The sequence below is a fragment of the Theobroma cacao genome, chromosome 4, assembly GCF_000208745.1.
Source record: "Theobroma cacao cultivar B97-61/B2 chromosome 4, Criollo_cocoa_genome_V2, whole genome shotgun sequence".
Lineage (NCBI taxonomy): Eukaryota > Viridiplantae > Streptophyta > Magnoliopsida > Malvales > Malvaceae > Theobroma > Theobroma cacao.
The window spans coordinates 6433331-6457067 of record NC_030853.1 but is presented as its reverse complement, the minus strand read 5'-3'; positions in this window follow the sequence as shown (position 1 = coordinate 6457067).

The following is a 23737-nucleotide window of genomic DNA, read 5'->3' as shown; positions in this document are numbered from 1 at the left end:
AGACGAGATTCGATTTGAGATTACTATAATGCGTAAATTTTGTTTACACTGGAAATGTATATTAATAAATTATATTATATAATAATAATTAATACGTGCATTTTGAAATTGAAAATTGACACTGTTTCAATTGAAAACTAATGGTGTCTAGGACTAAAGCTTTAATCGGAAATAGATTTAGACATCAATATGTCAAGAAACAAAAGTAGAACAACTTTCTTTTCAAGGAACAAATTTTTTTATTTTCTAAATTAATAATTGTTGAATAAAAAATATTTTTATTATTATTTAATTAAATTCAATTATGATATTTTTATTTTTCAATTATTTGATAATAATTATGATCTTTTTAGGGTAAAATACCCCACCTTCAAGTTTTAATCGAAATTTCAAATGGATCCATTAATTTTTAAAATAGACACTCTATCCCAAACCAATATCTCTCACTGAACACATAAGTCCAATCGTTAATGTTTTTATTAGTTTGATGACGTGGTAATATTGAAAAGATAATTTTACCCTTTATTAATTTTTAAAATGACTACTATATAATTTCTTTTTTGCAAAACAAAATCAAGTGATCGATGCTCCCTCAAGAGAAAAGAGCACAAGATCAATGCTCCCAAGAAAGGGGAACACCAAGATCTGGTGCTCCCTCCCTCTCTTGGGAGCATCAATCGATGCTCCCTTCTCTTGGGGAGTTGGGGAGCATCAATGGTGCTTGATGAATTTTTTTTTTATTATTTTTAAAAAAATTATATACTAATAATTTTTGAAACTAATAAAGAAGAAAGGGTATTTTAGCCTTTTTATATTTTTTGTTAACTCTATTTACACTTTTTGAACGAATTGTCCATTTCTAATACTAATAGACCCCGCATGGACTTATATAAAAAAGTTAAAGAATGGGGGTAATTTACTTTTTTTTTATATTTATAAATAATTTCTGACTAATGATAATGAGTAATCAAAGAGGGTAACAATGCATTTTGAAACAAGATGGGTAATTTACTCTTTTTTTTATATTTGTAAATAATTGTCGACTAATGATAATGAGCAATCAAAGAGGGTAACAGTGCATTTTAAAACAAGGTGGGCCAAAGTGCACTTTAAAGCTGTACTAAGGGGAGTTTTTGTATTTTACCTTTATTATAATAATATAAAAAAGGGTAAAATACTCTTGATCTCTAAATTTTGATAAGAATTACACAAAGATCCATTAGTTTTCAAAATGGACACTCCGCCTCAAGAATACAAACATTGTTAACAAAAGTTATAAAAAACTAAAATGCTTTTTTTTATTAATTTAAAAAATAATTATTATATTTTTTAAAAAAATAAAAAAAAAGATCGGTGCTCCCCAACTTACCAAGAAAGAGGAGCACCGACTGCAAGGGAGCTTTTTTTTTATTAATAAAAAATAATAAAAAATATAATAATATTTATAAAAATTAATCAAGGGTAAATTTGTTTTTTTTACCCTTACCATGTCAGCAAGTTAACGAAAATACTAACGGTTAGACCTACGTGTTTAGTAAAAAATATCTTTTTAGGGTACAGTGTCCATTTCGAAAACTAATGAACGTTTGTGTAATTTTGATCAAAACTTAAGGGGTAAGGGCATTTTACTTTATAAAATATTATATTTTTATTTCATATTTGTTTAAATATATATTTAAAAATATTAAAATATCATCATAAAAATATCTTGTTTAGGTTTGATGTTTTTAGATGTCAATTGACTCAATTCAATTCATAAACACTTTTAACTACACGTTTCGTACCTTTAAAAAAAAAAAACTACATGTTTAGTAAAAATTATTTTGTTAATTTGGATTATTGTTGTGACCTATTTTCAGGGGTTCGTGACTGGGGCAAGAACCTAAACGACTATAGCTTGCTAGACCTAAGCAAGTCTCTTACATTCATACATAAACTAAACAATCATGTAAAAGCATTAAACATTCATTTCATATATCTCATAAATTGTCTAAAGGAGTCATCACACTGTTATGGAATCTTGCCTCATAACATTCAAGAACGCTCACATGCCTGCATCATAACATTTTAAAACATAGTTTCGAAATCATGTCTCTAACATGTATTTACACCTCGATGTTCAATTAGGTCATTGGCCATTAAAACATAAATCAGTAAAATATGCACAATGCCATGAAAGGTTACAACTCCATAACATGTTCAACATTCATAACATAACCATAAACAAAGACCGACTCGTTAGTAAAACATGACTTAACCTTTAGGTTGCAAGTGACTGCTAGATCACCTACCAAAGGACGAACTGATCATGTCTCTATGACACAAGTGGCTAGAGAGAGTGTGCTATTCCTGATCTACAACAAAAATATGAGAAACTAACATGTGAATCACAAAGACTCCATGAGTGAATATGGGAAGGAGACAAGTCAAGGGATTAGAACTTTAGCACAAATATAACCTTTAAATAATCATGCATGTATAATCTTTTAAATGCTCGTGTAAGATAAATAAGCTTAAAGTAAAAGTAACCAAGAGGGGGTGAATTGGTTCTTAAAAAAAAAATAAATTCTAAAACAGATTTGTATGTAAGCTTGAAAACAGAGTGTCAAAACAAAGTATGACAGCTTAATTTGAAACTTGTAACGATGAAAAAGAAGCAAAGCAAGATAGTTCAATTTTATAGATGTTCGACCCTCAAAACCCACGTCTTCTCCCTTGATACACAAGGAGTTTGAATCCTTTAATCATTGCCTTTTAAATCAAGTTCAGGCACAGCCTTTACCACAATACCTTTTCAACAAAGGTATAACCTTTATCTCCCTCTTTAATGGAGGTATAACTGTTAACTATCTTTTCTATGGAGATATAATCTTTAACTACCTTTTCTCTAAAGGTATAACCAACAATAACAGTAGATTCTCTCAAAGATTACAAAGCTTAAGACCTCAAAAGGCTGATGAGCTAGGCTAAGCACAAAGGATTAAGGATTTTTTGGTGAATAAAAGCTAGAAGAAGAATACTTTGCTCAGGAATATGCAGTGGAGAAAAGGAATGAACTTTTAGTTTTTCTCTACCTAAAAGAATGATTTTTATGCTATTTCTTCTTTCTTTTTTGTACCCAAATGATGTCCTTATAAAGGTATTTATAGGCCCTTATGATTTTTGCTTTTTTGGGTAAGTTGGAATCAAAATTCTAAATGTTGGGGCTAGTTGGATCATGTCATTCATACTCTTGAGATAAATCCTTTATAATTGTGGATCGGCACTTGCTTTAGTTTGAAGCTTATGGGGATCAACTTGTAGATGGGTGAGGGGTTAGTCCTTTTTGTCAGATTTTCATCCAACCTTTATGTTTTCCTGAGAATCGATCTTTATCCTCGAGCTATTAATTCTTCTCATTCAACTTCAAAGTCAAGAGCTTTTTGTTTTCTTAAGAATCTACACTTAGTTCTTCAAGTGTTGATTCTTTTTCCACATTAGGTGCCAAAATTGATTTTTAAACTTTCTTTTGAAGACTCCAACCATCCATTTCACCCATTTCTTCATTGTTCTCCAGGTCTTAAATTTTTCTCTTTGCAGCTTCAAGGATCGACACTTGATGCTTGAGGGGTCGATCCAAAATCTTCAAATTTGTCCTTTTTAGTTTTTCATTTGCTTAGAGTCAAGCTTGCTTCTTTGAGGGGTTGATTTTCTCATTCAAAGTATGCTTCGTTTGGAAAATAGGAAAGGAAAATAGCTCCAAAATAACCTATTTTTGCTAAACAAGACATAAAAGGTCAATCCCTATAGTCCATTTGGGATTTTCTAAGCTTTTAGCTTGTCAGCCTTCACCTTCTCCCTCACTCTTCATGATTTCTTCTTTTTTCTTCCCTCCTTCACTTCTTTCTCTTCTTTTTCCATTTTCCTTCTATCTAACCAAAATCAAAGCTTCAAACTTTGAATTTAAGTTCATCTAATGTAGGATTTTAGTTTCTTAACTCTCTAATCTCTTGGGTTTTCAATTTCAACTTTATTTCTCTAAGGTCTTATTGTTTTTGTCTTTAATTTTTAGGTTGTGCTCGATTCTAGCTACACCAAGCTCATTAACGTAAGAACCCATTAAATTTAGGTTATTAATAGTATGGGTAAGTGATTGGAAGAAGGATTAAAGAATAAAATTAGATTATTGTGAAGATTGAGCTAAAGTTTTAATGGGTTTGCTTCAATTCTGAAAATTCTAGTTAAATTAAGGAATTTATGTTGAACTTTGGTTGTTTTAGGTCTTATTGAAGCTCTAAGGACAAATTTAGAGTCGAAGATTGTTGAGTTAATTGTGGGTGTTGAGGAGCAATCTTACATTATGAATAGATATGGTGATTTCAATTGGTATATGTAAAGCATGCTTTTTAAATACTCTTATTGACAATGATTTGATGAGTTGCACGTTGTTAATGGTGTTGAAATTGATTTCAATATCTAAAATGATTTCATAATGTGTATATTCTATATTAGGTGAGCTTTTATTTCACTCTTTTGAACTAATATTTTTGAACTTTCATCTTTGAAAATCCTATGTTTTAAGCGAGTAAATTGATCTGAAACATAATAGAGGTATTGATACTTGGAGTAAATTTTACATTTTGTGATTGAAGTATTGATACCTATGAATGATGTATTGATACTTGCTGCCTAAAATGCTTTTAAAAGGGATTTTGAAGAACAAATATTGATACCTTCTTCAAAGGATTGATACTTGAAAACCATAATTAAAAGTATCTATACTTGTGTAACGACCCTTCGTCGGTCACTACCGGCATCTGAGACTTCCGGGAAAGACCCGCTAAGTCCCGAACAAGCCTTACTCACACTGCCTGTTAGTTCACTAAATACGAACCTAGTCCATATTGATACTAAAAACAATATACTCTCATACCATGATTTAAACCATAAACATAATAATCGATTCAAGCTTTAAACCATTTAATCACAAGTATATACATCGAAATTCACATTCTTCAATTGTTTACTTATAACAAAATCAATATCCGTTTACAACTTAATAAATAAAGTGCTACGACTCTATCTCTAACAGCGGAGCGACTTAAGATAAAATGCTATGAGATGCCTTTACCTATTTACAGTGGACCATACACGCCGATGATTACACGTTAGGGCGATCTCTGTCTGTAAAAAAGAAGAAATAAAAGGGGTGTGAATCTCACAGACTCAGTGATCATCCACTCCATGAGCAGGGGATAGATGGGAAACAAGTATAAAGCAAATAAATTTGAATGATATAACTGAATAAGAATAATAACCTCGGAATAAAAATCAAATCACAAATAGGGGGTTTGTGCCTTGTAAACATGATACCGTAAAATCATCGTGCAATATTTCACTTGGCAAAATGATGCCGAAATCATGTGTAGCAAAACAAAGTTCAATCATAGAAATCATCACTTTTTATCAAAGTACGAGAAATGTTATAAAAGTATGCATGCTCCCAGAATATGTGGCATGAAAACAAATCAAATTATAAAGCCACATAAACCAATTCATAATCGTTAAATAAGCGCTGAAAGCTTTTATTCAAATAAAGGGAGATATAGAGAAAATATTAACTCTCCACCATGCAAAAGAGTACGCGTCAAAAAAAATCCACAAGGCTATCGAGTAGGAAAACATAGTATCAACACGTGGACCCACTTCCACGTAATAATATCTGGGAGCATCGCTTTCACAGGATTCCCACATGCCATGGCTGTCTCAACGATGTTGGTCGACATCAGAGAAATCAAGCGGTCGCAACCGCGTAATCACCTGGTGGCCTAGCCACGCGTACATATATCACAAGTCGTGGTCCCCACCACGCCTAACCGCCCATCGATGACCCGAGGGTTCTCTAGCTAGAGCTCACTCGTGCACGAGGGTCATGTTGGCTCCATTAGTTTTTGATGATAATAAAACATTCCCATTCATTTGTGTCTAACATCCATATTTGAGTGTGCAGGAAATTAATATGAGAAATTAATCTAAAGAATGTTTTTGAAAGAAAAAGAGGGATAAAATTATTAAAGTGTAACTGAACAACAAGGAGGAAGCTTATTAGTGAAACAAGGAAGAACATTGGATGACCAAATTTTAAATTGGAAAAATGGCGGGCTGAAGAGTTTGAAAAACAAAACCAACTTAGTTGACCAAGACAGTCGACTAAGTGCTCTCTGCCAGAATCTGCAAACCAAAAACAGAACCAACTTAGTCAACCATTGTAGTTGTCTAAGAGCTCTCTGTCTGCAATTTGAACAAGAGCACTACAAGACAGATTAACGGCTAGAACTTATCCTCAACTGTTTCCAACGGATATAAACTGCCAAACTGCCATCAGAGTTATATCTCCAAGTGTAAAAGGGTCTTCCAACAATTAGAAACTAGTTTTTAAAGAAGTTTTTTGAAGCTTTGAATGAGATTTGAGCTATAGAAAGTTGAAAAACCATAAAAGCTTCACTGCAATTGTCTGCACCTCAACGCCTACTCTTTGCATTTGTGATTAGCTCTCAATCCTGTACCAATCAGATCATCCAGTGATCATAGGTACTTTCTTTTACCACTTCTTCTGGTATACTTAGAGTGAGGGAGTCACTCTAAGGGGTTATTCAAGCTTGAATGTTATAGGTTGTGGTTAAGCCTTGGAAAACCACTTTGGGTTTTAGTTTAGCCCGGGAAAAACTAGTGTAAAGGTTATGGCTGAGCTTGCGAAAAGCCATTGTAAAAGCTTAGTGGAAGCTTGTGAATTTCACCGAATTCTTAGTGAATTGTTGGGAAAATCCTTAGTTGGATAATCAAGGTGGTGGATGTAGGTCTTAGACCGAACCACTATAAATTGTTGTCCATTGTCTACTCTGTTTTTGCTTTTATTGTTTTGGAAATTAGTTCCTCATCCAATCAAGAGCCAAATTGTGCAATTCACCCCCCCTCTAGCACATATTAACGGGACCAACAAGTCACACTTAACCGAAGTGACAGTCGGCCTACTATCGAATCTCTCGATTTATAAAACCATTTTAGAAATCACTTTATGTCCTTGAAATCTCGTTTCAAAATTATTTCCAAAACATTCAACATAGGGTATGATAAAATCTATCATTTTCTCAAAATATATTTATGCATGAATTTCAAAATAATAATTCTCATGGTGAATAAGCAATATAATCATGAATGCCCACTGCACAAATATAAGGCACAGATTTTGAGGCAAAACAGTGCGAAAGGTTTGTTTCCCGTTTTTCAAAACACTTTACATATAATTTATACATATATATATTCAAAACGATTTTTAAATGTAATTTGTAACCACAATTTCTTAAGATTGCTACCAGCACATGCTATCCACAATTTTCACGTTTAAAATAAATTATATGTATAGGTATATATTTATGAAATTTTTAAAATTGGTACCCCCTACTCACATCATAATAGCGAGATATTATATCGCTATTTCTACTTGCCGGTCACTTGTCATTTCCTCTGGCACGCCACTATAGTGCACTATCTTCACTTAAGCACTTCTAAATTGGGCTAGATGGCCCAAGTCTCAACCTTCCCTTTCTCTTTTGGACTTTTCTTTTCTTATTACCATTGGGCCCTTTCCGTTGGCTCTTTCAATTTCTTCCTATTAGGCCATGCCCACTCTCTTCTTATTGGGCTATGCCCATATATATTTTTTTCTTTTCTTTTCTTCCTTTCCCATTCCTTTCTCTATTTCTCTTTCTCCTCTCTCCAGCCGGTTAGTAGCACTCTGCTTGTCTTTCTTTTTCCTTTCTTACATGCACAAGCAGGCCACAATTTCCTCATCTTTCTCCTTTTCACCGCCGGCGACAAGTTCTTGCTTCTTTCAACCAAAAATTTTCAGTAGCCAAAGTTGCTCATATCCACCTCAAAATCAACAGCCAAGCTGCTCTATTCTTCCTAAAAAATCAACAGCTAAGTTGCTCTCTTCTTCCTCCAAAAATAAGCAGCCACAGCTACTCTTTTCCTCCCTAAATATCAGCAAAACCGCCTCTTCAACTCAGCTTCTTCACCCTTCCTTTTCTTTCTTTTTTTTTCCTCACTGTTCGACTTTTCTCTTTTTTCTTTTTCTCTCTCTCGGCTATTTCTCTTTTTTTTTTTCTTTCCTTTGTTCTTTTGCTTAACCGATTTAACTTTTCTTTTCTATCTTTCATTTTTCATTCATTTTTTTTCTTTTATATGGCCTTTCATCTCGATGGCCGGCCCCCTCTTACTTTCATACATGATTTAAAATAAAATACTAAAAGCTTGACTCTCTCTTTTGTCTCTATAACCGGTTGGTAACAAAAGAAATTGATAAAACTTTGTTTGATTTGGATTGCAAGTGGGGCCGACAATGACAAGCTTGCTTGTAAATTCTCCATTTCTTTCTTTTCTTTCACATGTGACCGCCCATACCATCATTCCTTCTTCTTTTATTGTCTTCCTTGACCGGCCATGTGGTTAGAATGCAAGTCAACAATTGCTTAGAACCTTTAAAGCCACTTTACTTGACTTTTCCTTCCCATTTCACTATTATCTCATCTTTTCTCCTTATTTTCTTTGTCTTTTCCTTTCTTTATACATAAGCCTTATATTTTAAGCAATTCTTACATGGATGGCCGACCATGAGGAACAAAAAGAAGAGTCAAAGCTTCCTTTGGAAGCTTTGACCAAGCTTTGTAACAAAATTACTATTTTACCCTTCAAGGTTCTCATCCTTTTAATTAAGTCCTCCTAAAATCTTTAAATCTCTAATTTCCTTCTATTATCTTCTTTTACATATGTAAAAATGAAATATAAAGTTTGTACCCCAACGCGGTGTTCCCATAATATTTAAAATATTATTTACCTAACGCTATCTTTATTTTAATAAAGACACGCGGGCCCACTAACGTAATTTTTCTCTAAAATTTCTCTCATTCTTCTTCTCCCCCACTTAGATTGACCATATACTCCTTCATGAAAAATTTTGACACTAAATAAAATATTAATATTTTAATATTATTTTATTAATAAAATATTATTTTATTTCAAAAATTTTCTCTTGTCTCCTCTTGTCCCCTTGGTACCCAAAATACTTTATTATGCTTTAATTGACTTCCGAATCACTTTTTATCTCGTAAATTCTTCTTCGATAAAATTATCATTTTTTTATTATTATTTCCTCCTGTGCGGAATATTTTATCCCAAACTATTCTTTTCATCTTTCATCATTTCTAAACATTATAATTATCCTCAATTGGCATCCAATAAGCTTTATTAGTCACCATATCAAAGAACGAGGTATTATAACTTAAGTTCAAAGTATTGATACGTGTCATCATTTTTATAAAAATAAAAGGGATAAAATAATATTTTCACTCTAAATATTTCCTCTTTAGGTCTTTTTACCTAATTCTCTGTATTTGGCTACCTTTCTTTACTATATTTCTCAACTTTCAGCCTCTTTCTTCCTCTCTTACTCTAAAATTCTCATTTTTGAACTTCTAATCTTATTTTTCGATTTTGAAGCTAACAAAGGTAAGTTTTTAACTCTCACACTCTTTAAATCCTTAGTTTTTAGTTTTGATTTTTACATCTTTCAATAGATTATATTTCTCTCTTTAAAGGTTTGGTATCATCACTCGATTTTCTCTTTCTACAAGCTCATTAAGGTAAAGGGATATAGATTTACGTAGTTAAGTTGTTAGTACACCATTAGATAGTATTAACAAGTTGGAAATTAGATTAGGCACTATTAAGTTAAAGTTTACATTAGCCTAGCTTCAAATTTCGAGTTTTATAGATTAAGTTGGGTTTATGATTGAATGTTGTTCAATAAAAGGCATGTCGAAACTCTAAGAATCGATTTCGAGTGAAGTGTTGGTCTATCGATTTTATGCTAGCTAAGAAATCGACTGAAGTGAGTAAATACAACGTTTTAAAGTATTTTGATATGCATAAAACTAAGCATGTCTATCAAATTCCTTTTCTACATGATTTCCATATTAATCCCCATGAATATGAAAAGTTTAAAGTTGAATTCAATGTTTTCAAATGATCTTTGCAAATGTATTTATGTTATGTAAGTAATTATACTATGTGGTAGTTTTAAGCATTTTCCCCTTCAACATGATCTATGATCGTATGATGTCATGACCCAATCCCAAGCCATGATCGATACAAGGACCAATAAAGCAAGTCTCCCTTGATCCAAGCAAGCCTTACTCATGTAGTAGACTTGTCCACAGTCTATCTTAAGCATAATTGGAAGTCCATAGACAACAATAACCTCATTCACAAGTGTACTACATTTACCATAAACACCAAACTCAAGATAACCCTTATATGTATGCGTATGTTTGTGTGTGTGTATATATATATTTATATATATCAAACATACATTGTTCATTTTGTACACTTGTGTGCTCACACAGGCTCTCGAGCCATAATACCATACCATTTACCATACACATATACACACTCATCTATATGTGAGCACATCAATGTGCAATGCCACACATGGATACAAATAAAGAGTGCATCCTAACACTCGTAAACACACAACTCAAAATAGACTCGTTAGCGGAACATAGCAAGACTAGGGTAGGTTCTATGGTTAATTATTAGGCATACCTATCAACGAACTCAAGGATCTCTATGTAGATGGTGATCCAAGCTACTCATGTATCTGAAAACCAAAAACATGAGGTTTGTAAATGTGAGTATAACTTAATGAGTGAATAATGTGAAAACGGGAACAAGCTAAGTGCAAACCTCATGCATCAATGATATGTGCTTTACAAGTGTAAAAACTTATTTGAAAGTTAAAGGAAGGGGTTCCAACTAATGGCCCTTAAATGGCAATAAAAGGAATGCAAATACATGATTCTAGTGCAAGGGGATTGACCTTTTAGCCTCTAAGGGTTGATCCCTAGCTCACAGAACCTATCCTGTAGGTTCTGTGCTTTGGATATCAATCTTTTCCCTTTGAAGGGTTGATCCCTCTTTAATAGAATGCCTTAAAAAGGCTACTAGAAGTTGGGGATCGACTTTTCCCATGTTGAGTGTAGGCCCTTTCTAGACAATATGCTTTCACTTGGCTATTAGATGGCAAGGATCAATCTTTCCTACTCTAGAGGTCTATCCCTTCTTGACAAAATGCAATTTCTAGGTTCTTTTGCACTTCAAACTTTTTCCAACACGAGAGAATCCATCTGCCTTCATTACATGCTTGCTCACAAGCTCAACATCATTAAGACATCAGACCCCATCACATTTAAAAAAGGTGGATCATAATCTAACCCATCAAATTATCATATTAAGCACTCTTCCATTCAAGATACTTAATCTAGATATATTTTAGGGAAAGGAAAAAGTCTCCTTCACTGACATAACCAAGAGCATGAGCAAGATCATCAACAACACGACAGACATGTGCCTTTCACCTTACACATGTTGCCCATATCATCATCACCAATAATACCATAGACATGTGCCTTTCACTTTACAGATGCAGTCCAAATAACCATCACCAATCAATACAATAGTCATGTGCCCTTCACTTCAGACTTACTTTCTAAATCACCATCACTAATCAATACAACAATTATGTGCCCCTCAACTTACACATGTTGTCCAGATCATTGTCATCAACAATACTACAATCATATCCTTTTCACCTCACACATGTTGTTCACAACTAAAACAATAGACATGTACCCTTCACCTCCCACATGCTATCCACAATCAAACATGTATCCATGTACTTCAACAACAATTAGGATTTCCACTTAAAACACTTAGTCCCCTGAGCTTTTAAATAACAAGTGATACATTTTCATACGTTTAAGTATATATATATATATATATATATATGTATCTATGGACTATATTTAGACATGTTCAAAGCACAATCACATCACAAATTTTAGTTTGGACTTAATAGTCAACATGCATTCAGATGAATTTGTAAAACATTATTTATACACATTTCTATACCAAAATAGGTTTTGATGTAATCCACTCACCTCAGGTGCTTTCTTCCAACTTTAACATGTAGACCAATTCACCTTGCTCCCACTTGTACCTTGGAGCCTCAAGGAAAACTAAAACAATTGTAGCATACTTAAATTCCTCTTACCTTCCTAATTCGAAACTAGTCGAGTAAAGTTAGAATTTCATATTTTCAATGGTAACAATCTTCAATTATCATTCTACTACCTTAACAATGTCAAAACATCCAGTTTTTAAATTGGTAAGCAATTAGGAGTGACTTTCCACATATTTCCATATTTTATAGAGAGATTGAGCTGAAACCATATAGAGAAAAAGTTACAAACCGGTTAAACTAAAGCTAACACTCCAAAGAAGCTTAAAGTCACCTTGGTTTACAAATTCAAAGCCCCAAATGAAGGAAGGAGTGAGTGAGAGTCAAGAGTGGAGGGCTTATAGAGTTTGAACGAGAGAAGAAAAGTAAATGGATGGATGGGCAAAAATTTGCTATTTAAAGTCATGGGGAACGAGCCTTTTTATAGGAGGGGTAAATCCTTTCATTCCAAAAAGCTTTTTAAGGGCTTCGAGAAGCTAGGGCAAAGGCTTATCTCTTTAGTTTTACTTGTTCCCTAGTCTTCCAACACCTTTCCTTTCTCATTTTAATACTCTTAGAGTTAATCCTCTTACTTTGAGCTCGAGATAAGATTCTTTCTCTAGCTCACCAAGTAAATTTACCATTTTACACTCATATATAAAATTGGAGTTCTACATATGATTGCTATGGAATTGGTGCATATCTAGTTAAATGTGAATATAGATGGTCAAGTACACATCTTTGTGATAATATGATGGAAATGATGTATGCACATAACTATGTAAATGATGGCTATGAGTTTAATTGATTGTAGAAGTAAATATGTATATGAATACATAAGCATGATAAGATTGAGTTTATTACATGCTATGTTGGTTGTAAGCAAGAATATGGCAAATTGGTGTAGACAAAGGGCCTATGTCCATTGAATTATTGTAGTGAGAAAGATCGTAAATGGGTGTAGATGGAGTGCCCATGTCCATCACATTGTGTTGTGAAAAATGGCAAATGAGGGTAGACGGAGGGCTCAAGTCCATTGTTCTTGTGTCATGAAGAGACACCTATGTTTACCAAGTGTGGATCCATTCTCTGTGGTAATGTATGCTCATATAATTCTTATGTTAGTGATTTTGTTGTTAAAGAATTGAAATATGTTGTGATTTCATGTTTGATTTATGTTATTCATGTGTTTTAAATGAGATATTGTGAAACCCTAACTTTACATTTAATGGAAACATTATTTTTGAAGGAGTGGATTATGCTAAATATAATTGTGTTGTTGGATGAATTTTCCCAACTATATTATGTTAAATTTCTCACTAGTTTTGTGTAGAAAGTTGGTGAGAGCTTGATGGACGAAAGAATGGTAGGAAAAAAAGAAACCAAAAAAATGTATTTTTGCAAGATAAGGGATGAAAGGTCGATCTTCATAGAGGGAAGGTCAATCCTTGGAAGTAATTTGGCTCGAATTGGCTACTAAAAGTGTCAAGGATTAACCCCTGATAGAGGAGGCGTCGATCCCCACCAAACAGAATGCTTAGGAGAGCTTTTGGAACCAAAAAGATCAATCTTCAAGGGTTAAAGGGTCAATCTTTGCAAAACGAAACACTTAAAAATTTTTTTTGGAAAAACAAAGATCAACTCTCAAGCTTTAAAAGGTCGATCTCTATGAAACAGACCTTAAAAATTACTATCGGACACCAAAAGGATGATCATTAAAGGTCTATGGTCTATCCTTATAGTTTTGGAAATGTCACATCCCATTTTCGGGGCATAACTAGCGTATGGACCTATGTGGGTATGGCTTACTAGGTTCAAGAAAGCCTTATATATATATATATATATCATGTGTGGGCTAGCCATCCACCGCACTTATACGTCAACACAATTATATAAACATTGTCACACCATTATCGAACTTCTTAACATAATGTCTAGATCGTTATACATACATTCATCACAAATATGCCATCACACAACCATGGAACTTCTCAACCTAAAGTGTGATTTTTATTTCATATCATAACAATATTCACATTTATACATATCATCTATGGTTCAACATGCATTCCATGCCTATATCTTTTATGGTTTGTGCACCATAGTATCAACTTTAATCTGCACCCATTTTCAAGGCTTAACACAATATTCACAATGAATAACAAACAAGAGTATATCAACACTTATTACATAACCAAGTACCATTCAAGTAGTAACATTTAAAAAACTTGACTCAACACACTGTGGAGTGTTATGACATTGGAAGGTTGGAAGGAAGGCACTATCACACTTACCAAGTATGAGATAAGCTACTCCTCCACAAGGTGTTTAGCCAAATGAGCTATTGATCTGTAAAACAAAAAGAAGGGAAAATAGCGAGTGAGTCATAAAGGCTCCATGAATGGATACGGGGAAGAGGACAAGCTAAGGGAAAAAGTTTTTTCACTAAACCATACTTTGCAAAAACAACATGATATTCACAAATATCCATATAAATCCTTTCAAATGTCAATAATCTCACTTCAACATTTTTCCATAAATGAATTTGAAATTCATTATACATAAAAGAATTAATAAGCATTTGTACCTCTATTAACAAAACATTTACAAGGAGAAAAACAAGAGAGTTCATATCAATGATACTAGTATTTTTACTATTGGTAGTGGAATCAATCCTTATACAATCCATACCTTAAGTATTACCTCCCATTTAGGGATTAAGAAAGCACTATACAAGTTTTCCACTTGATAGTTCTATATCAACATTTTAACACACAAACAAATATTTGACAACTCAATACATCATCAGTATTAAATGAACATCTTAAACAACTCAATATAGGCATGAATATCATCGCAACAATATTGTATGTTTGCTTTAATATTATAATTATAAAGTGTGTGGTATAACACCCCACATTTGGTCCTTTTATCATTTGTGGTATGAAGTCCCACATTTGGCATAGTTATTTGTATGGTATAACGCCCCACATTTGGCCCTTTATCATTTGTGGTATGAAGTCCCACATTTGGCATAGGTATTTGTATGGTACAACGCCCCACATTTGGCCCCTATACATGTGTGGTACGATGCCTTACATCTGGCCCTTAGGCACTCAAGGCAATTTCATTCATGCTTAAGACATTATCATTTCATAACATTAGACAACTAAAATTTATATTATTCACATTCTATCCCTTCCATCTATAAGAAAATTTCATCAATTGTCATTATTACATCCACATATAACAATCAAGTGGTGGAGACTTACTCATCCACTCTTATAAGTTAATTTTATGGACATTTTACCATCCACATTCACCTTCTCGTTGTGGTGTCTCATTTCACCCACATTAGTACATAGGCTAGGGTGGTTTGTCTATTATTCACATTCACTAATAATTGGGTGGGTACTTATTCATCTGCCTAGGCTATAGCCTAGCCAAGCACCAATTATGTAACATACATCTAATTGAGGAGTGTTTGAATAAAATCATTTGAAAGGGCTTGTCCCCCCTTATTGAAAACTAATATATAATAGAGGTATTTACCACATAGTAGATTGAAAACTTTGTTGAAAACATTTATTCTCACACATTTTGGTTTTTCAAAAACAATCTAGCATTCAAATCATGCAAGGTAATTTCATCGATAAACTATGCTCAACTTTACCATATAGCATACTTAAAACGATGTACCCACTCACTTTGAACTAAAGCATATTTTTTTCCTAAGCGTCGTGTCACCAAAATTTTGCTCGTCTACAATCTCGAGCTCTAGCAATCATTTCTCACATCAATTTTAGCATAAATTCCTATTTTTCCATTAAACTCATTTATTTGAAACTAAGTGATTAAACCCACAATTTTTGCTTCAAGCCAATAACCCACAATACTTCAAACATAAATCATATATAATGAAACTTTAATCATTCTTACCTTTATAATATTGTTGAAGAACAAAAACCCTTAAACCCTAGCTCAAATTTGGATTTGAAAAGCTAAAATTTACAAAACCTTTGAGTTAGTTTGGAAACTTGTGATTAAAACCCAAAGATGCCAAAATCTTACCTTAGAATCAATTTGGAAGGTTGAATCCTTGTTAAATGAGGTTTTGAGAGGTTGGGAGAAGGTTTGGTGGTTGTTAAGGATAGGTTGGAAGCTAAGAAATGAAAAATGGGGGCTAAGGTTCGAGCTGGCCTTTTATTTTTCTGTCAGATTAAGCTATAGTCGACTACTTAATCCCCAAGTATTGGCCTTGTGTAGTCGACCTTAAACCAGAATGTTAATGTCTTATGAACCTCATTGTAACACCTAGACTTTGATATTAAGTTATATGTAGTGCTGACTAAGCTATTTGATGAGTTAAATTGAAACTTAATGTGTATACCTATGATTTTGTGATAGTCTATAGAGAAGGACTTTGAATTTTAGTATGTTTGAGGATCTTTAATGAATATGGTGTATATTCTAAGTCATTAAAAGTATAGACTATGATACTTAGCCAAATTCTTGAAGAAATGATTGATGAACTTATGATTGATGATTTAGACTAGTATGTTTCAGAGTTTTGACGAATATCGATTATGGCTTGAACTTATGAATTGAAATTTTAAGTTATAATAGTTATTTTGAAGTGTGACTTAACAAGAAGTGATTTGGGAGTTAGAAATTTGGAGTTTTGAAAGTTAGAGGGTTAAAAATTGTTCATTTTGGAAAAAATGTATTGATACATTCACTGAAGTATATACATTCTTAGTAAGAAGATCCAGAAAAGGCATTATGTGAATTTTATATCAATACATTCTTAAATGTATCAATAGATTTGAACAAAGGAGACATTCTATATAAATTATATTGATACATTATCTAAATGTATTGATAGATTTGTGAAGAGGGGCTTTCTGTGAAATTTGTATCGATAGATTTCCTAATCTATCGATACATCTAAGGTAGAGAGTATTCTATTTTATTTTTATCGATACATTACCTCATGTATCGATAGATTTGAAGGAAATCTGTGATAATATATCGATACATCTCTGAGTATTTGTAAAAAAAAAAAAGCTTAGGGCAGTTCGCCCATTTGAAAATAAAAGAAAAACCCTCCCCACTGTCAACCCATTTGAAACCTTATGCCACAACCCGATTTTGGAGATCGAGGGAGGTGGATCAAAGCTTGGAAAATTGTTATTGAGGTAAAATCAAACCTTTGTACTAATTGATTTGCTATTTAAACAATTTATAATCTTGAAATCCATTTGCTTCAGCTTTGGTGTTACTCTTCTAGATTTTGTTAGAAATTTGGAGTTAAGATTAAGTAACTTAGCATCCAAGGTAAGGATTTACTCATCTTGAACTAAGAATCTGAAACCTAGGTTTTCACAACTATGGGTAGTTGAAACTAGACCTAGTTTGAAATGTAAGGAATTTTTTAAAGTTGAGAAAGAATTATTGTTTTGATTTGTTCAAGCGAAAATAAAGCTATTTGCACACTGATGAGCTAAAGAGTCATTAGAGCAAGAAAGTTAGGTTTGGGCTATGGAGGAGCTTTTGCTTGTTACTATGAGTGAGTTTATTGTTTGAACTAATGCATGTGATGCATAACGCATTGTTAATGCACTGCCATGGTACTTGAATGATATTTAAATGGCCAGATAAATGTGTCTAGGCTAGTAAATAAATTATATGTCACATTCCATTTTATGGTAGAACATGACCGGCACATGAACCCAGACAGGTATAGCCGCTATGCCTAAGCAAGCCTTTTTATCATTCATCATTAAACATTCATCAATGCGAAAGCATACATAAACATCCATAGGCATACAATGTCAACTCATGCATACCATCATACGCAACATTACACATATATGGAACTTCTCGACAAATTAGTGTAAGTGCAACATTTCATATGTCATCAGAGTGCCACATTTCCAATGCACCATAACATTTACATGTCTTAACATCCTCAGGTGTCCATATAGGCTTTTGAGCCACTTTACATATATAACATAACATTCATAATGTAATATGCCCAAACATTTGGCTATAATATTGTAACATACTCATAATCCATAAAACATGTTCACAGTTTGAAAACATAAACATAACATAGACTAACTCGTTAGCAGAACATGACCTAACTCGCTAAGCATCGAGAGACTGCTAGACACTTACCAATGAGAAATGAACGGATCATGTCTTTGTGACACTGGCTGCTAGAAAAAGAGCTATCATTGATCTACAACAAAATAGTAAGGGAAAATAATGTGTGAGTCATAAAGACTCCGTGAATGGAGACGGATAAGGGGACAAGTCAAGGGATAAGAGTTTTTCATTTCATAACCATGCAATTTTAAAAACATATGATTCATAAATCCTCTTACTTTACCATGATGTTCATGAAACATAGCATTTAATCATCCTTTGAATAACATTGCATGGAAAACATCCTGCATAGTTCATTACAAACTCTTAAATCTTGAAAACCTTTTTAAAAAATCACTTTAGAAATCAATTATGCAACCATTCTATCGATACATTTTGGAATGTATCGATACATGCAAAAAATCTATCGATACCATTGGTAATGTATTGATACATTTCACACAAAATGCCTCATGTAACATTCTATTGAAAATGTATCGATACATACTTCCTATGTATCGATACTTTTGCCATAGAGTCCAACTTTCTAGGCACTTTCTTAAATCTAACTTATTCGTAAGTCTTTCTAATATTGAGGGATCGTTCCCTAAGCTAAAGTTATGTCTAACCAATCCAACATCACCACATTGCAATGTGAATAATATCATCAATACTCATATAATCATAAACTAGGCATTTAAGCATATATCATGAGGCAACACTCATTCAATCATTTTTCTAACTCATTAATCTCATTCGATATAACATTCTAACTATGAGTGAGTCCACCCCATTTCAACGTATAGTGGTTTAACCCCACTTTTTTGAGTTCGTAGCGCACTCTCCTGAATGGCACATCAGCCTCATCCATGATTTATCGAGTGGTCTCACCCCACTCAGATGGGTAATGGATAGAGTCTTGACTACTGTCTAGTTCACCTCACGTGAACAATCATCAAAGTTGCATAAATGGCACTTCATCCTCACCCACGATCATCATAAGATCTCTTGATGTTATGATCGTTTCCATCCTTAGCTTGCATCATGAACATATAACATCTCCATAAATCATCATCATACTTAGCATATACTGTATATGACTATCTCAACACATACATCTCATGGCATACAGTTCATAGTCTCATAAATCACTTACATGCTTAGCCCATAGTGTATATGACTATCTCAACTCATACATCTCATGGCATACATTTCATAGTCTCATAAATCACTTACGTACTTAGCCCATAATGTATATGACTATCTCAACATATACATATCATGGCATACATTTCATAAACTTATAAATCACTTACATGCTTAGCCCATAGTGTATATGATATGCTTAACACATACATCTCATGGCATACATGTTACAATCTCATAAATGGAACTTATCTGTCCAACATTTTTATCATGCTACATCGTATCTAACATGTGCGTAATAACATTCATACATTAACCACAAAAATATCTCATACTCACACTAGCTCCAAGGCCAGAGTAATTAAGTGTAATACAAACAAAAAAAGGCTTGTCCTTCCTTGTTAAAAACTAATACATAGTAGTATATTTACATACATAGTAAATTTGTAATCAATTTGAAAATCATTGTATCACACATATCACAATCATTATTAAATCAAGTTATTTGAATATTTCCTTGAAAACTTCATAAAACCTTGTAGTTCAAATCCTTGGTAAACCATTTATGGAACTAAGTTTTCAACATGCTTAAACAACCATTTCCACATAAATCATGCTAACTTTACGTATTAAAATACTTGAAAAGGTGTATCCATTCACCTAATTGGAGAGTCAATTCCTAGCTCCAATCACAACTTCGTTTCGAAGTTATTTGTGGAGTTTTAAAGTGTTCTTATCATTCAATAATCATCACAATCATTTCCTAGAATAAAGATTTTGTAATAATCATTCTAGGTATTTTCAAAACTACTCGATTTTAGCTAAACTAAATTTCTAGCTAAAACCCATGCTTAGAAACCCATAAATCTTCCATCCTTATCTTAAGTGAGCTTAGATGCTTAAAGAAATCACTAAGCCTTTAAGATTTAATCACCAACAGAAAATTTGGGCAAGAAAATCATATTTTTAGAAACTAGAAATCAAGATTTAAAGTTTCCAAAGATTAAAAATGTTAGCTTTTTCATAACAACTCGAAAACACATCATTTAATCACAAAAAATGAAGATTTGAGTTAAAAATGAGTTGGAAGGGCTTAAGACTAGGTGTTCTACCTTGCAAATGCGGCTAAGGGTTGCCAACCCTCGAAAAATGTGATATATTTATAAGCTAGGGTGTGAAATAATGTTTTTACCCCTTTTATTTTTCTAAAATCAACGAAATATATCTATACATTGGCCCATCTATTGATACATTTGGTTCTGGGAAAAATGTATCTATACTTTATGAACATGTACCGATACATGTTCATCATAAATCCCTTCTGGGCTAAATGTATCAATACATCATGAACATGTATTGAAACATTTGAGACAAAATGCTATTTTAGAGGCAGTTTGCCTATCAAAACATGCTCAACTTATTTACATTAAATACCATTTAAGTAAATGTCCTCTTTACTTTTTACTCTCTATTTACTTAAGATATTTAGTGTAAATAAGCAAACAACCCCTCATTTGGATTCAATAAAAATATCAAAAAAATCAAAATCCAAAAGAATCAAAATCTAAATTTTGGTTTCAAGAACAAAATCGAAAAAGTTTGACTAAAATTAAATTTGCGGCTCCCATTTGCCATAGCAAATGCATTTCAAAAATTATGAAAAAATAATTTTTAGTCATATAAAACTCAATGGAATCATTACTGCCATTTTTTTATTTCCAAAAGATTGTTCAATAAAAATCACATATTGTGACTCCTCCCAAACTTAGAAAATTTCCTGCTTCAAAAGTGATAGACCACCAAAAATGTAATCTATATGCTCACTTAAGGATTTCCTAGTTATCCTCCTACTCAATGTGGGATTTCACATTATATGTGAATGTGTATATGTGTCTTAGTGCAAACCATAGAGTGGCGTGCGTTTAGAACTTAGACTAGGAGGTCTAGTTATTTGAATGATGTGATATTATGATGCATGTCTGATAGTAGTTTACTCAAGACAAATAGCCTCTTGGAGGATTATGATTGTTTGATATCTTGGGTGATCAAAGGCACGGAGAAATGATATTGAGCTGGTTAGTATCTGAAACTCATTAAGTATGATCTTTGATGTGAAATGGAATATATGTGATAACAACGACATGATGGCCTTGATTGTGGATATCTATTCTATTTGATGATAAGAAATTCTAAACGTTGATTTGATTTGAGGTTGAATGGAGTCTTATCCTTGTGATCTAATTCTTCGTTGGTTACTTCGGCATCGTGCGTGATTTGTTTTTCGTAGATGCTCATTCTCCAAGCATGATTTGATTTCTCGGCCAGTGGCTTTAGCACTAGCATGATTTGATTTCTTCATCAGTCACTTTGGTGCCATGCAAGATTTGATCTTTCGCTAATTGCTTCAACACTTTGCGTGATTTGACTCCATCGGCTAGCCATAGTCCATGATTTTATTATGCCCAGGGAAAACCACTCATTAATTATGCTTTGATTGTGATAATATGAATTATGAATAGTATACTACAGGAATTGAATATATAATTATTAAGGAGCATATGACATATGATTAATACACGATGGTAAAGCTTCAAGGTAAGCTAAAATGAGTTTGATTTTGCCATTGTTCCTAGCAATTGTGAAGTGCTTATGGAACCTAGCTTGATGTTGGCTTTCGAAAGAAGTCTGATTTAATATGCATTACTTATAGAGACATAATAATATTGTGCATGATTAGCATTTTTAGAGAATACCTTATAGGGATGATTGTGATATACCTCTATTGTTGGAGATCATTGTTAGAATCTTTAGATGGCATCTAAAATACATTATGTATACATATATTTATCTACACAATTAAATTTGAGTTAATTGTTCTAGTTCACTGAGTATTAGATGACTCACCCATTTATTTGTACCATGTGAAGGTAAATAGGAGACAAGACTTGCGTGGCTAGTGTCGTCTTTTGAATAGCCCATTTTGGCATCTGGTAGGTTTCCTATCTAATGGGTCCACTCTGCTGAGTTCAAGACTGTTTTGGTTTCCCAACCATGTTTACTTGGGATTTGTGTAGGCATTGTGTTGCCATATGTTATTATTGTGTTAAGAGTTGTATAGGACGAACCCCGTTTTGTTAGCCGATGTATGGTTTGTGAATGATATGTTTAAGTGTTATGTATGAACTATGTACCAATGGGCAACTTATATGTATATATGAATTTAGATTATATTATGAATATGTTAATATGAAGAACTTTTGAATATTTGATTTGATCCAAATTTTTTAGGCTTGCTCGGGTCTCGTGGGTTTAACTTGCTGGACTTGTGTGCTGGTCATGGCCCCTGGTTTGGGTTATGACACCTAAGTCAATAGGGTCGAGTTTTAACCATTGAGGGTCAACCCTTCAAGTTCAAACTTGCAAAAATTCGTTCGTCTGGCTTCCTTTATCAACCATCCCATCAACCATCATCCATCCATGAACACAATAATATGGAAAGGTTTACATCAAAAGACAAGGAATTCTCATAGATAATCTTTACCAACGTATAATTCATTAAAATTCAAGTTTTCACCAAATTTGCACAATATGTAAAAATTGGGGTTTCACAAGGAAGAAAAAAGTATAACCTAGGGATTGACCCTAGGCTTTAAAAGGTCGATCCCTGGGCTCCAACATAGAAAATAAAAGCCCTAACTCCATATTTTTTTCTCATTTCTCACTTCTCTTAGCCTCCAAACACTCTATTTCACTCTCTAAACACTCTCTTTCACTTTCCAAACTTCCTATAGCCACCAAGTCCATTTCTAGCAAGGATTAAGCCTTCCACCTTGATTTTTTTTAGCAAGATCTAACCATTTTTTAGCTTAAAACCTATGGTTATAACTTAACCTTTACTTTCTACAAATTTCAGCTTTTGAACCTCACTTAAGCTAAAGATTTTTAGGGATTTTGCTCTCCAAAGTAACTGTTAAGGTAATGACGTTTAAGGTTGCTGTCACAGCCCAATTTCTGGGCCATGACCGGCGCAAGGGCCTAATGGGCATAGCCCACTAAGCCCAAGCAAGCCTTTTTATATGATCTTGTTCATCATTCCTAAAACCATAATTCTTAATTCTCAACTATAAGTATTGCAGTAATATATCATGGCAATCAAATACTTATACTTGTATCATCTCAAAAATAATATCATCCATTGCCAATTTATGGTGGTATCACCAATCAAAATATACATACATTGGTTATAACATAAGTTTTAGCAATTTACATCAAGTGTATATGTACACATGCAAAAGACCCTTGACTACCAGCAGAGTGACTTTGGATACGGGTACGGCTACTGAATGC